The 17,204-nt window shown below is 40.2% G+C and overlaps 1 protein-coding gene across 2 annotated transcripts in view; it reads right to left on the reverse strand.

The window, feature by feature from the left end:
- The window catches only part of CASR (calcium sensing receptor), a 75,188-nt gene extending 58,277 nt beyond the window's left edge, over positions 1–16,911 (reverse strand). Inside the window, exon 1 of one of the 2 annotated variants that reach the window (XM_044252228.1) lies at positions 16,742–16,911. The gene's annotated coding sequence lies outside the window, so the exon portion shown is untranslated. Of the gene's footprint in view, positions 1–16,035; positions 16,092–16,741 lie in introns of those variants that run through there. The other variant, XM_044252229.1, reaches the window with a different exon arrangement.
- Positions 16,912–17,204: the final 293 nt, after the last annotated feature.

A 17,204-nucleotide genomic window follows, 5' to 3' on the forward strand; every position in this document is an offset into this window, starting at 1 on the left:
CTGTACCTAAAAAGTGTTGAGACAAGTTATTACCTGTGTGGAAAGAGTGAATTTGGACCTGTACTCAGACCGTACACAAAAATCAACTGCAAATGGCTTTAAGATTTAAGTGTAATAGGCAAAGGATGCAAGGCAGCTGAGTCCCACACACGCATCCCTCCTCCCACCCCCACCTGTACTCCTACTTCACTGCCACTATTAAACCCCACTCATTCCGGGTTTCCAGGCAGTCGATGCACAGTTGAATCTCAAGCCAGGGTAACCTTGAACTCGTAGAATCTTTTAAGAAATGAAAGCAAATCCTGCCACCATGATGCAGCTCAATACCATGTAAATCCACTTTAAAAAAAATGTGACCTTCTCTGCCATTTTTAAGACAAGATTTCCATTAATAAGCCACTCCATTTTCCGTTAATAAAGTTTACGGTTTGCACAAAAAATTTTTCGAAGAAAATGTCGAATGTCTTATAACCCAAGTATGGAAAGATTTCTTAAGGAAGTTTAAAAAAATACAAATAATACAAGAAAGATGACAAATTAACTTTAGTTAATGTAGTTTTAGTTAATGTAGTTTAGCTACATTAAACTAAGAACTGCTCATAAAAAGATCCTGTAAAGTGAAAAGACAGGCTGCAAACAGGAAGGGAATAGTTGCAGCAATCTAGCTGAAAAAGGAGGAGTAGTCAGAATGTACAACATTCCTATTGAAAGGAAAATAGAAGCCTCCCAATGGAAAAGAAATGGCCAAAAGCCATGAACAGGCATTTCTGAGGGAAAAACTTATGAATAGACAAGGAAAGAAATACATACACATCGGTAATCAAATCAAAACCATAGGGGTGCCTTGGTGGCTCAGTGGGTTAAAGCCTCTGCCTTCGGCTCAGGTCATGATCCCGGGGTCCTGGGATTGAGCCACGCATTAGGCTCTTTACTCAGCAGGGAGCCTGCTTCCCTGACCCCCCACCTCTCTCTCTGCTTGCCTCTCTGCCTACTTGTGAGCTCTGTCAAATAAATAAATAAAATCTTAAAAAAATTAAAACCATAACCATTTGGCAATCACTCAACTGTTGGCAAGGATGTAGATAAATGATAACACTCATACAATAATTCTGGAAGTTTAAGTTGGTAAAATCACTTTGGAAATCTATTTCACATTGTCTAGGAAACATGAAGATGTGCATACTCTAAACCTAGCATTTTTAACCCTAGGTAGAGTGAACTAGAGACTCTTGCATATGTGCCAAGGAGTCATGTACAAAACTGTTTATAACATTTTAAAAATAACACCAGAGAACTGCAAATACCAACTGCTGATCAACAGGAGAATAGATAAACTTTGTTACTCCCTTAGAGTGAAATTCTATACAGCAGTGAAAATGGATGAACCACAGCTATAGTCATTAACATGGATTACTCTCACAAATATAATATTTTTATAAGTACACATTAAAGTACGCAAATAGCATGATTCTATTTGTACAAAATTCAAAACAATGCAAATTAAACAATAGTGTTAAGGGATACAATGTGTCTCTGATATAATATATATACTAAAAAGCCACTCATTTTGTAAAACCATGCATTAACAATAACAGAGATTATGGACTATTTTCCTCTGGAAAATATAGAAAAAATTCCAGATAACCTTGTAAACAGAATATTAACAAAACCAATAAAAATCTTAGTAAAAACATTAGTATAGTTAGAAGACATATTACATTCTTAGTAAATAAAGATGTCTGCAAATACTAGAATTAATCTTACAGAAAAGAGGAAAATAGCTTCTTAGAATAGCCTTCTTAGAAGGCTGAAGGAAGGTTGAGGAAGCTGATTTAGGACAAAGATTTTAAGCCTGAAGTTCAGGAAGAACTGTGTAATAAACATTTCCTAGACAGGTGCAAGCACTTCCCAGACAGAGTGAGGCTAAAATGAGCCAAGAGAAGAGCTTGGGGTGGGTAAGTTTTGTGTACAGAAATTCTCAGCTTGCTCCATTCAGCCTTGTGAGTATACTTTGCAGTTAGCTACTGCTCCTTAGTAGTACAGAACATATATGTGGGGAGAAAAATATTATATAAATAATGTGACTTTTGTGTATATTGACATAATTCCCTTTTTTCTCATTGCATATGAACTAGTGTGCATTAAAATAACACAAGTTGTAGCAGAATCAACTGAACATACACCTGTATTTCATAAAACTATTAGGTAAGAGAATGTGAAATATAAATTCCTTCCTTCCTTTTTGGAGGAAGGAACAGGATGGGCTTAATTAGAGGCACAGAGGGGTTCCAAAGGATTAATTTTCTTAAACTGATTATTTTATTATTACTCTTTAAACCATACATGTATATTACATAGCTCTAGTACGAATGACATACTTCATAATTAATCAAGCAGTGTTTGATATTTTCACTGTAAAATGTTAGGAAAATATAAAAGGAAGAATTAAAAATTGAAGTTAGTTATGTAATGTACCAAGAAAAGAAACTAAGGTTTTTATGCTTTAAAAGTGATATTTACTAACTGAAATATATATAAGCAATGTACAAAGGTATAAAGAAGACATCAAAATAAACAAAATTAAAAATCACCCGAAGAGTCCATCACCAGGAGCCCTCCTTCTGGTGACTACATATACACATACATGTATAATTTTACAGAAAGGGATCATATTATACATTCTGGACTGCAACCCAGTTTTTTTTCTTTCATTCAAAAAATGTGTTTGTTTCCATAAATAAGTAACAATCATATTTAACAGCTTCATAGTGATTAATGGTGTAATCAGTCATCTGTTGCAGGGCATTTAAGATATTTCTTCTTTTTCTCCTATTACAAACAATATTTCAGTTAACTTATCTTTAAATACTTCTTTAACACTTGTCTGATTATCTCTTTAGGATTAATTCCTAGAGGTAGAAATACTGTGTCATGAGCTTTTTTGGCCAAGGATGATTTGCTCTTTTCAAAGATTACTTGCTTAAAAAAAAAAAAAAACCAATATATGCATTTTTTAAAATACAGAGAGTGCTAGCTGATGTTTTGTTTTAGTATTTTATTTTCTAAGTTTAAACTAGTCCTTCTACAATTGATTATGCTCTAAAGAAAAAGGCGTGATTCAGAAAGCTCCACATCCCCTTCAGGAGCCTGAGTGGTGAACTTGTTTTAAAAATATCTGAAAAAACACTTCAGAGAAGGTCCAAATGAAAGGCTGAAATGATTAGACTAAGGATTACCAGCTAAATGGAGGATATAAATAGATGAGAGACAGATAGATACATTCTCTAGAAGCAGAAATGGGGACTGCTAAACGGTCAATGAAGGAAGTCAGCAGAGAGATGATCAAAGCGATGAGAGCAGAAAGAAAGCAAGAATGGGAGGTGCTTTCCAAAGACACCCTGAGACCTGAAAGAAGGGGAGACAATGTGATAAGTATAGGAGATGTATATGAGTCAGCAGCAAGAGGCATTTGGGAGGTGTCTCTTGGTTAGGAAACCAAGGTGTCCTGAGTCTAAGAAAAAAAAAACGAATGAAAACCTGCATTACGAAAAAAAAAAGTTATTAAGGAAGCTGAGCAGATGGAACTCAACGGTCTGTAGAAAAGGTTGTTTGTGGAGGAAATTATAAATAAATAAAAAGAGCACTGGCAAATATGAACCACAGTCAAAGATCTTGTAATAAAAGAGAAAGAGTGAAATTTTCTTCACAGTGTAAGTGAAGGTGAGGAAAGGTGGTGGCTGGGTCCTGCTCTACAGGAGACAGAACGGTTGCTGGGCACAGAACGAGGCAGCAGAAGGAAGGGGAGACAGCATTTAGTTCATTTAGACCGGGAAAAGGATTTGGTTCAAACAAGTATAAATCTGCTACCTGAACCACAAGGTACAAAATACCAGACAAGAGCTTAGCTTCATGCAAACATTTCCAGCACATACGATCAGCTTCCCAGCTCAGCCCTGCATGGGGATGGGCCAAAAGAACAATCCAAGAAGTCTTTAGCATAAAAGCACAAAACAGGGGGAATGAGCAAGATGCAGTTCCAAAGACTCCATGTCTTCAGACAACACACAGGCATTTTTTCCAATTAAAAAAGGAAAATGAGGTTTTTTGTTTTGTTTTTTAAATTTATTTTTTATTTTCAGCATAACAGTATTCATTATTTTTGCACCACACCCAGTGCTCCATTTTTTTAAAACTTATTTTCCTCTGAAAAACAATCTGAGGAAAACAAGTGTTAAAAAACGTCAGTGTCAATTTAAAAAGTACACAGATAAAAGAAGAAAATAAAAATTATTCTGAATTCTATTCCATTAATCTCACAACTCTTCACATTTTTTTATATATATTACATATCTGTGTCTCTAGCTCTGTGTCATTTCTCTTTGACTCTATTGTATCATACCTGTTTTTATAAAAATGGATGTAATCTGAAATCCTATACTAGTTACTATATCATGAATACATTTATATGCCACTGAATATTCTTTTTCCAAATAATTTATAATGACTACTTGGTATTTCATTAGCTCTGTGTATCACAGTTAATTCTCTTCTGTTGGACATGGAACATATTTCAAGTTTTTTGTATTATGAATATTGCCTCCCTAACCTTCCTTAGGGTTAAATCTTTGCACATATTAATTATTCTTTCCTTAGTATAAATTCAGGCATGGGAATTGCTAGATTAAAAGAAAAGAACATTTTAAAAGCTTATAATATTGTTGCCAAATTGCCTTCAAATAAGGGTGTTTCCATTTATACTGTCAAGGTAATACACAAGTGAGCTTTTGGCAAAATCATCATTTTTTTTTTAAATTTATTTTCAGCGTAACAGTATTCATTGTTTTTGCACCACACCCAGTGCTCTATGCAATCCGTGTCCTTGCCAATACCCACCACCTGGTTCCCCCAACCTCCCATCCCCCGGCCCTTCAAAACCCTCAGATTGTTTTTCAGAGTCTGAAGAATGGAACAAAGCTCCCAGAAACTAAATTTTGACTATGGGCTTTGGAATTATGTGACACAGGTTTGAATCTAGGCTGTTCTACTAACTGGCCATGAGCTCTCAGGCAAGCCATTTAACCTCACTAAACCTCAGTTTTTTCATTGTATTGGGATAATACCTAACTAAAGTTTTTGATGGTATTAAACAAAGCAAGGTATAAAAATGCTTAGCGCAATGTCTAATACATTATGAACAAAAGAAACAGTAAATGGTATTCCTTAGAATTTTTTTTTCTTATGGTTTCATATTGAAAACTACCAACAATAACACATGGAATGAGGCACCACAGAGAAGGAATTCAGATTACAGGGGATACTAAAGGAAAGCATCAAGGCTACCACGAAAAAGCGTCATTAATGTGGGTCAGAAAAAAAGCCTTCTTCAATTAGAAAATGAACTGACTCTACAATTATGTCCTAGTGGTGTCATTTTAGCATCATAGCTGCACCAGGCTACAACACAAAGAAATGAGCACTCTCCTGCTGATGGGCAGGGAGGAACGAAAGCACCATGGAAAAGCTCACCCCTTTGTTAGGAGGCCCCAGCTGCTCGGCAGACCCCTCCTTACAAGGAGATAATGACAAGTTCTGGGAAAATTATAAAAGGAAGATTTTAAGCCCTGACATGTGTAAGCTGACCTAGCGAGTTGATAACACCACTCAAGCAATAACAGAAATAGTGACCTCAAAAAGGAGGAGGAAGGCAGACATGGAAAGAGGACGGGAAGGAGAAGGGAGGGGAGAAAATAACCAAAGTGTGCAGACCAAATGAATGGGTCCCACCATACTGGCCTAATAGATTTCACTGAGGGGGAAGTAGCTCCACCGATGTACAAACTGGGAGCGGGCAGTTGAGAACTCCTGACACACTTGGGTAAAGACATTCAGTGAAGGATGAAGAATGAAATTAGGAAGTAAAATAATGGAAATGGAATTTGAGGAAATATGGAAGGAGAGGAGGGTGTGTGGAAACCCTCAAAAAGAACCAGGTGTTACAGGGCATTGCTAGTGCTTTTCTGCCAAACACAGGGTCTCATAGAAAAGTTCCTTCTCATGATACTATGGAACAACATGGTAAACACTAGCAAGTCACCCATAGCTGACACACAAGGGAGGGGAAAGAGGGTTAAGGTTGGCTTATTTTTTTACTTCTTGTTGATGTGTCTTGATTTCACCAAATTAGGAAGGGATAAGGTAGAGATGAAGGATAGGAAAGGAGAAGAATAGGAAGGGGGGTGTGGGTAATGAAGCTATCAGTCCCCACAATAGCTATTCATCCAAAGATGCAGGAGATGGGCCCTACTTTCGAAGAGTTTCAAATTCAGTTAGAAAGACAAAAATCCCTTAATATGAAAATGCAAACACATATGGTAAATGTCAGGTAGGAACACAAGATGTGGTGGGTTTTTGGCTGTGGGCAGGTGTAGCTGAGAAAGCTTCCTGGTATAGAAGACCCGCATGGGATCTGGATAGACGATGATGAGAGAGGAGGTTCTCCACTGGGGACTTGGCAGGAGCTAGGCAGCTGAGGAAGGACTGAGAAACCATGTTGACTGGAAACCTGGTGACATGTACCACCACAGACAGGACAGTGAAATGGAAAGGGTCTGGGCTTTGGGGCCAAGAGGACTTATTCTTCTCACTTACTAGGAGTCCTAGTACCTCAGTTTTCTCACCTCTAAAATGAGGATGGTTGAAAGGATGAAAAAAATACTATGAATTAAGCACTACACAGTTACTGGAGCATCGTAAGTGCTTGGAAAGTGATAGAAAATTTTAGTATATGACTACTTCTGGAGATAAAAGCGCAGCATAGGAAGGAGAGGCTAGGAGAACAGTAACATAAAAAACAAGTTGAAGATTTCTAGAAATGTAAGTGTTCAAATAAGAAAGGTACAATGTAAAGGGTGATTAAAAATTAACGATGGAATGGATCCAAGCAAGGCTACCTAAAGTGTGGTCCTTGGATCAGCATCCCCAGTATCACCTTGGGAACTGGTGAGAATTACAGACATTTGGCTCTACTCCAGAGCTACTTAATCAGAATTTCTGGGGGGCTGGGGGGTGGAACTCAGCAATCTACATGTGAAGAATATTCCCATCCTTAAAGTTTAAAAGTCCTGGGCTGGAGGAATTGGAAAAATTTCTTGGCCAAGAGATTGGCTCAAAGTAGATACACCTGATTACAGTTAGCTTTGACCTTAAAGTTAATCTTTCCACAAGCGCATGAAGGTTATTAATTTATAAAGAACTTTAGAGATTCTGCATGGAACGTAAAACTATGGGAAATGATTAAGATAGATGATGGTTACAGAATATGGGTACAGTAAGTGGGATTAGGTTATGTCAGTTTATGTCAGTTCATTTATGCTTTGTTGCTAATAAAGTTATAAAAAAAAATTAGCCCCAAAGGTTTTCAGGGCCTTGAGGATTTTGGAGTTGTAGATGATATTGATTCATTTAAGCCACAAAACAAGCCTATGTGGTAGGTACCCTTGTCATCCTCTTTGTGTAGGGCATGGAGAGGTTTCCAAGGTTACAGGCTAATATGTGGCAGAGCAGAATTTGAACCCAGGTGGTGAGACTCTAGAAGCCATGTTTTTAGTTGCTAGACTATGTTGCTTTCCCCCCGCCCCGGACTATAACTGATATAACCATTCCTTTTCTATTGGACATATAGGTTGTCTCTAGCATTTCACTTTCATAAATAAACTCTGTAGAGGACCTCTTCAGATATAAGACTCTAACCATATTCCTGATCTTTTGTTTAGGATGGAGTCCCAGAAACTGAAATCTTTGGTCAAGGTCCACTTTTAAGACAATTTTAAGACAATTGTTTTCCAGATAATGTGTTATGAGGGTAGCCATTTCATCCCACTCCACCTACCTATATTATCTTTTTTTTTTTTTTGGCATTCTTTTTTTTTAAGTTTTTTATTTTTTATAAACATATATTTTTATCCCCAGGGGTACAGGTCTGTGAATCGCCAGGTTTACACACTTCACAGCACTCACCAAAGCACATACCCTCCCCAATGTCCATAACCCACCTATATTATCTTTAAAGTCTTAGTATCTTTAATAAACAAACTAGCATACCATTTTTAAAAATTCTTATTTCTTTTATTCATGTAAAGTTAAAATATTTGTATATACCCACCAACCACATGCTTTTCTTTATTTGAAAACTGTTAAATCCTTTGCCCACTTTTTTGAAACCACAGTTTTAATGTTCTTTCTATTAAATTCTATGCGCTCTTTAGAGACTGAAACTTTAAACATTTTGGCATATTTGGCCTGATTTGTTTTAGTTTGTTTTCCTTTTAATTATGACTTTTATACATAGTATTTTAAATGTTTGAGTAATAAAATCTATTAATATTTTCCTTCATGATTCTCTGCTACTTTCACACTTAAAAAGAATTTCCTCATCTCCATAAAAAATCCTCTTTTCCTCCTCACACGTCCAAAAAGAAACTTTTCAAACTTCAAGTTTAGCTTGAAGTTACAATTTGAGGGAGTATATTTACAGTAAGAAGTTCATTTCTTCAGAAAACTATAAGAGCTCTGTGTGTTCACTTTTGCTAATAGATATCCATGGAGTTGAGTTCCATGAAACCTGCATACAATCAAGAGACAGTCAGCTAGTGGGAAGAGTCGAGGGCTAGAAATAAATGTACTCAGGAGCATTAATCCTCTTTGTCATCTATAGTCGTGTTTTCTCTGGCAAGTCATTCCACCTTTCAGTGCCCTGTTTTTCTCATTTGTAAGATGATGATGCCTATCTTGTGCATCTCCCTTATTGACCTCTTGAGATGTTCTGAGGATCATATGAGTTAATATTAGGAAAGTGCTTTATCACCACTGAGTGCTATAGCAGTCTACATCTTGAGATTCGTTCCTTCATTCAGCTCCTCCAATGGACTCTGGGGTTTCAACACCGAATAAGACCTGTTGTCTGTGCTGGATAAGGTTGAACAATGTGTGTCAGCTCTTTTAGGTCTTTTAACAACCAATGAGTGGGCGAAATGAGGTGGTTGAAATGGGTGAAGGGCTCCAAAGGGTATAAACTTCCAGTTATAAAAATAAGTCACAGGGATGTCATGAACAGCATGGTGACTGTAGTGCATATTTGAAAGTTGCTAAGAGAGTAGATCTTAGTTCTCATCACAAGAAAAAAATTATTCATGGGGATGGATATTAACTAGACTTATTGTGGTGATCATTTTGCAATATATGCAAATATCAAATCATTATGTTGTATACTTGAAACTAATATAATGTATCTCAATTATAACTCAATAAAAAACCCCAACGAAGTAGGCGATATTAATAATAATAAAAAAAATCCCAGTTTATAGATAAGGAAACTGGAGCACAGAGAGGTTAAATAACTCACCCAAGGTCACACAGCTAGAAAGCTGTAGAGCTGGGACACAGGCCCAAGTAGTGTAACTCCAAAGTCTGGACTTTAAGCCATGAGGCTGTGCTGCTCCCCAAAAGATGAAGGTGATAATTAGATAACTGCAGAGTGAACCTTTATTTGGAATATTTTCATTTTTAAGAATAAAGAAAGAGAAGGCCATATGGCCTCCTCACTACCTTTATCTCTTGAATTCTCCATTGACAAACAGTGCAAAAGGGCTCCCTTGGATAGGGGTTTGCAGTATAGGGAGGAGCCGACTAGGATCCTGACCTGAAGGAGCTCTGATGGACTGGGGGTCTGAAGCTGTGGTAAAGAACCTTGGTCTGATGGTTCCACTCTCACTGGCTCTCTCTGATCAGCTGGCACGTCCCCTCCTCTCCCTACCCATCCTCTCCCACAAGGGCTACCAGACTGGAGATCTGGGTATCAAGACTGGCCTATCTGAGTGAGTAGAGCTAACTGAATGCCTGACGTGCAGCTGGAGCTCAACCAATGCTGTGGAACTAAACTAAAGCCTTATGTCGAATTACAGAAAATTTAGAAGGACCAAATGGAGGACATGATAATTTTTTCAACCATCAACTTCCATTAAGAGGAGAAAAACAACTTTTTTCCTAAGGATGACAGCTCACAATTATTGTTGGGGGGTGGGGGAAACAATAACAGTGTCTTTGAGCCTGCTTCTTTCTTTCTACATGAAAAACAGCAAGTAAACAAGAAACATGCTTGTTAGGAACTCCACCAACAAAAGACACGGGAGGAAGAAGTCAAATCACTTCATTTTCTTATTGTTAGTAATTTTGCTTGTATGCATGTGAAAGACTTGTTGAAAGGGTAGCTAAAATTAGTTTTCTCCCTGCAGGTATCACATTACCTTTGCCCCCATCATACCGATAAGCATTTCCCGAGGGTGGAGGAAAACAGGTTTCCACCCCAGTTCCTAGGGAAAAAAATCAATTATAGATGAGAAACACATAAAAGCCAATTAATTCAGGTTACTTAACCTAAGAAATCATCATTCTTCCTGCTTTATCAGTGTAAGGAAAGATCTCAGACAGGAGCTGAACCAAAGGATGTGGACCAGTTAAGCATCTACCATATGCCAGGCATTGTGGTAAGCACTTTCCCTATATAGTTCATGTAAACCTCACAACCACCCTTTCTAGGAGACATCCTCCATTTTACAGATATCTAAAGGAATATCCCCCAGTAAAAACTGGGGCTCAGAGAGGTGAGGTATGTTGCCCAAAGTCACACAGATAGACAGTCCACTTTTATCCAAATTCTAGACCGTCTAGTGTAGAGGCAGACCTTATTTTTCCTCATTTTACACTTTACCACTCACTCATTGGCCCTGCCTAATTATAATGTCTGTACATTTCTGTGGCTTCAAGTAATGATACAGTTGTTCAAGCAAGTGAATCCAACACTCAGTCAGCATTTCCTAGGATCCACGTTTGGGGGAAACAGGCACAAAATTCCCAGCAACGGTCCACCGAGCACTATCACACACATCTGGATAATTTTCCATCTTATGAAATGGATGATGTGGTTAGCAAGACTACATTGCATTATAAAATACGGATGATCTAAATCCCCTGATTCTCACTGGCTTTAACAGAGGCACCTTAGTTTGTGCATATTGAACTGTGAGAGGGCATGTGAGAAAAAAAGAGAAAAAAATCAATCAGGTTAGTGTCAGGCAAGAGTGAAAAACAAAACTACCAGGCATGAGTGAGTGTTGTGTGTGCCACTTTATGACTGTAGCAAATGGATGAGATCTAATGTTCACTCACCTTGAACTAAAAGCCTCCCAGAGATGAGAGAGACAGAGACAGAGAGAGAGAGAGAGAGAGATAATGGCTTTTATTTGTTCTGGATCAACTAAGCCTTCCTGACATTATTTTATGTTGTAACATAGAAGTTGTCAAGGACTCTTCTCAATTACAAAGACAGGGTTTTTTTTTTGTTGTTGTTCCAATCATTAAGTTCTCTGCACAGAAGCACATCCTAGATACCTGATCCCTAGTCCTTGTGGATACCTGGTTTCCTTTTGTTTTCCTAAAGTCATTTAGATGACAAAACCAAAAAATGACAGACTAGAATCCTACTCCCCACAAGTAATGAGTAATTGAGTTTTGTGGACTTTACCTTGCAGACATCTCAAGCTTTGGTTCCTTTTCTCCATGGCCACTGCCACGGCCACCATGGTTCAGGCTATCATCATCATCATCTGAATGGATATAATTTCTGTAAGTGGTTTCTCTGTTCCAAACTTGTCCCCCCTTTAACTCAGCATCCTTATGCAGCCAGAATGATTATGGCCTAAATAAAAACGCTCATTAAGTCACTCCTCTACTTAAAACCCTATAGTGGCTTCCTTTGTATTAGGATAAATAATGAAAAAAAAAAAGCACGCCAATAATAACTAGATGCATAATCTGTGCTGGGTACTACATGACTTATCCTCAGTTCTTGCAAGAACCCAATAAGGGAGATGCAACCTTCATTACCATTACTTATTGAGGTCAAGATACTTAACCAAAGCCTCACAGCTAGAAAGTGACAGAGCTGTGACTCAAACTTGGGTATGTGTGCTTTCACTGTGCATATTTTAAAAACCGCATCTATCCATGTGATGGCACGCTGGTTCTCCATGACCTGGTCTGCTCACCACTCCAGCCTCATCCCTCATGAGCCCCTTTTTGCTCTTTATGCTTCAGCTCTTTGAGCCACTTGCATGTCCTGGACCTTGGCATGCTGTTCCACACTTCTGTTTTTGTTTGTTTTTCCACACAAATCCCTTCTTTTATAATGCCCTCTTTCCTTTGTTTATCTTGAGGAATGTCTCATCTTTCAAGATTCATCTCAAGTGTTAACTCATCCCTGAACCTTTCCTCAACTTCTCCTCTCCTTGGTGAAATAGACCCCTTGGCTCCCTGTGTATCACGTTCCCTAATTATGCTTTCATTATGGCAACCACAGAGCTTTTCCATCCTTACATGAGTAAGTATGAGTCCCCGTCTTAAACTTCTATGAATTCCTCACATGCTGGGACTGTCTTGCTAATCCATTTTATCCATAGTATCTAGCACAGTGTTGGGCACATAGAAGATTTACAGCAAATATTGTTGGATGAATGAAAATATTTGTTCACATGTGAAGTATGTTGCTTGGTCAGAGCACCCCATGTTAATACATTGTAAAATTTATATTGCTTTTACTTAGAGCAACAATGCAATTAGTAATTGTTTTTCTTTACTAAAGGACTGAATATGAAACTCTGAAGAGGTACTTGCAGCTTTAGAGTAACTGAACATTTTGACATCCTACCAATTACAGCAGTGGGTAAGAGTGGAGAGAAGATACTGTAGTCTATCTGCCACACTTCTTTTCACTGGGAAAGTGATAACAATGAGTTGTCATGTACAAGTCAAATTTGGTATGGCAGATACATGCATATCTATGTTAACAATGGGAACATAGATGATTTGTTTTTGAACCATAATGCACATATTTTATTATGCATAGTAAAATAAACGAATAAGAATGAAATTAAACACTTCATTTAAAAGCATAACAGCAATGGAAAACCATGACCAACTCAAGACAGCACAGATGATACTGTGACAGCAAGGAATCCTTTTCCAGAATTTCAGAAATGCTAGTTCTACATGTATACACATGCTGTATGGCAAACACTACGTGGCAGCCAGACTTCTTGATTACTAGCCCCCAAATGCAATTTCTAGCTGATACACTCTGCTCCTATCTCAAAACCGTATATATCTTCAATATTTCCACCTACTCTGGAATCTCAGCTGAAGGGAAATCTCCTTGAGAAACCCTTCCTTGGTCTTGCAATACAATCTGTATACACCCTCAAAGAACTTTATTTCTTTATTTTAGGGAACTTGTTTTAATTTATAATTACATATTCAATACTTTGTTATTTTATTAACAGTTGCTTCCCTGATGCATCTATAAGCTCCAGGAGATCAGAGATCTTCCTTTATTTTTTCACCATTTTTTCCTCCAGTGACTGACACATAGCCAGACACTCTATAAACATTATGAATGAATAAATGGATGAATCAATCAATCAATCAATCATTGCCATGTTCTCTTAAGAATTATACCTCATTCCTTATGAGACTCAAGCTGGTAGTCAATTTATTCCTTCTCATTATTTCCCTACTCTACCACAAGGATCAGTCCTTATCTTCAAATCTACTCCCTTACTAACCTCCATTCAAAAAGGCTTCCTATGGAGCACCTGGGTGGCTCAGTGGATTAAGCCTCTGCCCTCAGCTCAGGTTATGATCTCAGGGTCCTGGGATCGAGCCCCATATTGGGCTCTCTGCTCAGCGGGGAGCTTGCTTCCCCCACTCTCTCTGCCTGCCTCTCTGCCTACTTGTGATCTCTCTCTCTGTCAAATAAATAATAAAATCTTTTTTAAAAAAGGCTTCTTACAAGTGGCAACTTCTCCCCAACCTGAACTTTCTGACACGTGTGGGATCCAGGTCTAGGTAATCCAACATGAGTAAAATGAACAAAATAAAGGAAATGTAGTGACTTAGAGTACTTATTAGGGTATTTTATTTACTTTATTATTTTTTAAAAGATTTATATATTTATTTCAGAGAGAGAGAGAGAAAGCAGGATGGAGGGGGAGAGGGAGAAGGAGAGAGGGTCTTAAGAAGACACTGTCCAGGGCACCTGGGTGGCTCAATGGGTTACAGCCTCTGCCTTTGGCTCAGGTCATGATCCCAGAGTTCTGGGATCAAACCCAATAGGGCTCTCCGCTCAGCAGGGGGCCTGCTTCCTCCTCTCTCTCTCTGCCTGCCTCTCTGCCTGCTTGTGATCTCTGTCTGTCAAATAAATAAATAAAACCTTTTTTTAAAAAAAAAAGACACTGCCCTGAGCACAGAGCCTGACTAGGGGTTCCATCCCACAACACTGAGGTTATGACCTAACCTGAAACCAAGACTCGACCACTTAACTGACTGTGCCACCCAGGTGCCCCCTATTAGGTTATTTTAAACACTACATAACTCCTAAAAAAGCCTATTAGTTCTTAAAAATAATTTAAACTACTTCTATTTTGTCAAATAGATAAAAATGGGTTTATTTGCTGATTTTTTTTTCATTTCTCAATATATTTTGGCCTTGCCTAGTAAAAGCGTTGGAACAGAGTTGATTGTGCTGATTGTCAGCAAGAAGTTACACCACATGTGCGGTCTCATAGCAAAATTATCTGGAGATTATTCCTAAATGGAGATTATTCCAGGGCCCTATGCTTCAGGATTCTTCTCTTCTCAAGAGTCTTGGCCTGCTCCTCCCTTCCTACTTCTGTGTTCCTCTCTAACCCTTCTTCTACATCTCTCCCCACCACCTCCCCACTTCCGTTGTCTGCCACAAAGCTATGTCCCTGAGCCCCCTCACAAGTATAAAACATCCATCTTTTGAGGTTCTTTCGGAGGAAGAATCCTCTGTCTGCCACTCTGTTGGGCCTGGGTGGAGAAGGGAGAAGCTACTAAGAGCCATAATTGGCAAAATTGTGTTTTCAGGAATAGGAACTCCTGAGGTGTTAATTCCTGGAAATCAAGCGCATTTTAGGAAATACCCTTCATCAATTCCCCTCAGTACCAGACTCTACTTAAGTCACACTTGGAAATTCTAGTTTAAGGGAAAGAACATAGTTTAGCACTCATCATGGACTCTTCCCTAAGGCTGGGAGAGTTAAGGAAAGTAAATGAAGTGTCCTCTCAGTAGTGGGCTCCCTACCCCAAAGGGCTACCCCAGTGAAAAACTTTGAAGACAGCAGGGGCTGTGCCTGAGATGCGGGCAGTGGCAGTGATGTCATTTTCTTCTGGTACTTTCTTTAGGCAGGAGGTGGGATAAAGAATCAAAAGGAGGGGACAGAGCAAGAATAAGAAAGGACATGAGTTAAAAAAAAAAAAAAAGCTACAAAGTGGAAGACAATATTTTTGCAATATTTGATTTTAAAAACCAGGTGCATGTGTTATCTGTTAAAATTACAGTTTTAAAATAACCTAAAAAATAATAAATGACCCCTTACTGTCTGGTACCTTTTATTTTTCTCCACAGGGAATGTGGCAGCTGGTGATCAGGTCTGACACCTTAATTTGGTGCCACAGAGGCAGTGTCCTCAAGGCACCTGGAGGCTTTGGCTAAAGAGGCTGGATGCTGACACGGTGGCCCTCCCTTTCCGTTGCGAACATACTAGAAAGCTGCCCGGTCCCTTATTAAGACACAGGGAATGGGAGTTCTTTCTGACAACGCCACAGGCAGAAACAAGGCGCAGGCATAGCACACTACCCACAGCCTGCGTTTTGGTACGCACTCCCGTTCAACCGAAAGGGCGACCCCCAGCAGCTTCTGCGGGTAACTGAACAGTCGGTCCTGCTCCTGGAAGTCTTTGGTCCTGACTTCCCTCAAGCCACGCACCCGGTGTTCCCGGGGCTGAGTTGCTCCGACGGGCGCCCTTCGTTTGCTCCTGAGCCCATGCGATCCCTGGACCCCGCCACTGCCCATCCTGCATTGTGGCACTTTCCGCCCGCCCCCCTCGCGTACCTTGGTCCTACCTGCAGCCCTGGCCCCAGCTCTCTCACCAGGGGCAGCGCCGGTCCGTTGGCTGTGGATCTACATGAAGATGGGCAGGAACTTGAGCTCAGGACGCCAGGTGGGCCCAGCAACCACGGTCTCGGTCAAGGTCTCGGAGAGGCGCCAGCTGTCAGGGCGGCCACTGCAGCCCCCGCAGACCCTCTGGGCGGCCGCCGCGGCTCCGGCCTCAGAGCTCCGCCCCTCTCCCGCTCCCCGCCCGCCTGTCCCCTGGGGATCCCAGACTGCGGAGCCCAGCTCCCTTCGGAGCCCACTCGCGCGCTGCTCCGTAACCTCGCACCCCTGGTAACCCCAGCACCCTCACGGTCTTCCCAGCCCAGATCCAGCTGCGCTAACTCCTCTGGAGCCCCGCGCCCAGGGCGCCTCTTCTATCTCCCGGGGGCCACCCACTGGGTCTGGTTCCCGAGAACAGCGGGTCCCACGCTCAGGTCCTCCCCTGTCCTCTCGGCACCAGGAATTTCCCGGACCCCAGATCCTGCTCCCGCAGTCGGAGAGAACCCCTTCCCTCCTCCTCGAAAATGGAAAGAGGCTTTAAGAGGTTGGGGGCTTGCGACTCCACCAACGTTCTCTGTGCCAACAGAGGGAAACTTTTTTTTTTTTTTTTTTTTTTTTGCAAAAGACCAGAGAGCCACAGTAAAATAAATACAAATCCCATGCCCAAACTCTTACTCATTCTGCAAGACTCGGGTCCACCGCTGCCTACGCTGCGAGACTTCCTCGGTGCTCGAAAACAGCTCCCTCCTTGCTTCTGTCCAAGCTCCTGCTCCGAAGGACTCGCGGTACTGCTCGGCCAGATGCAGGCACCTGTAGCTTGTGGTTTCCTGCACCGACCCGACACTGCGCTTCTCATAGACGGGGACCGATGCCTTGCTCATTCCAGTCCCGGGCGCCTGGCATAGCGCCCGCCACCTATCAGACGCTCGAATATTTTTTCAGTAGGGAAAATTAATTTCTTTTGTAGAAAACCCGTCTTTTTCTTTTTATCCTCAAACAACACATACCCCTTTGGGTGGGCAGTTTGCTAGCATCTATAAAGAATGACAAAAATTATTATCCCTTTGATGCAGTAATTTCATTCTTGGGGAAATTTCCAAAACAAAATAATGTTCATGTGTAGATGTTTGTAGCAAGA

This window comes from Neovison vison, chromosome 6, assembly GCF_020171115.1.
Source record: "Neovison vison isolate M4711 chromosome 6, ASM_NN_V1, whole genome shotgun sequence".
NCBI classification, from domain to species: domain Eukaryota; kingdom Metazoa; phylum Chordata; class Mammalia; order Carnivora; family Mustelidae; genus Neogale; species Neogale vison.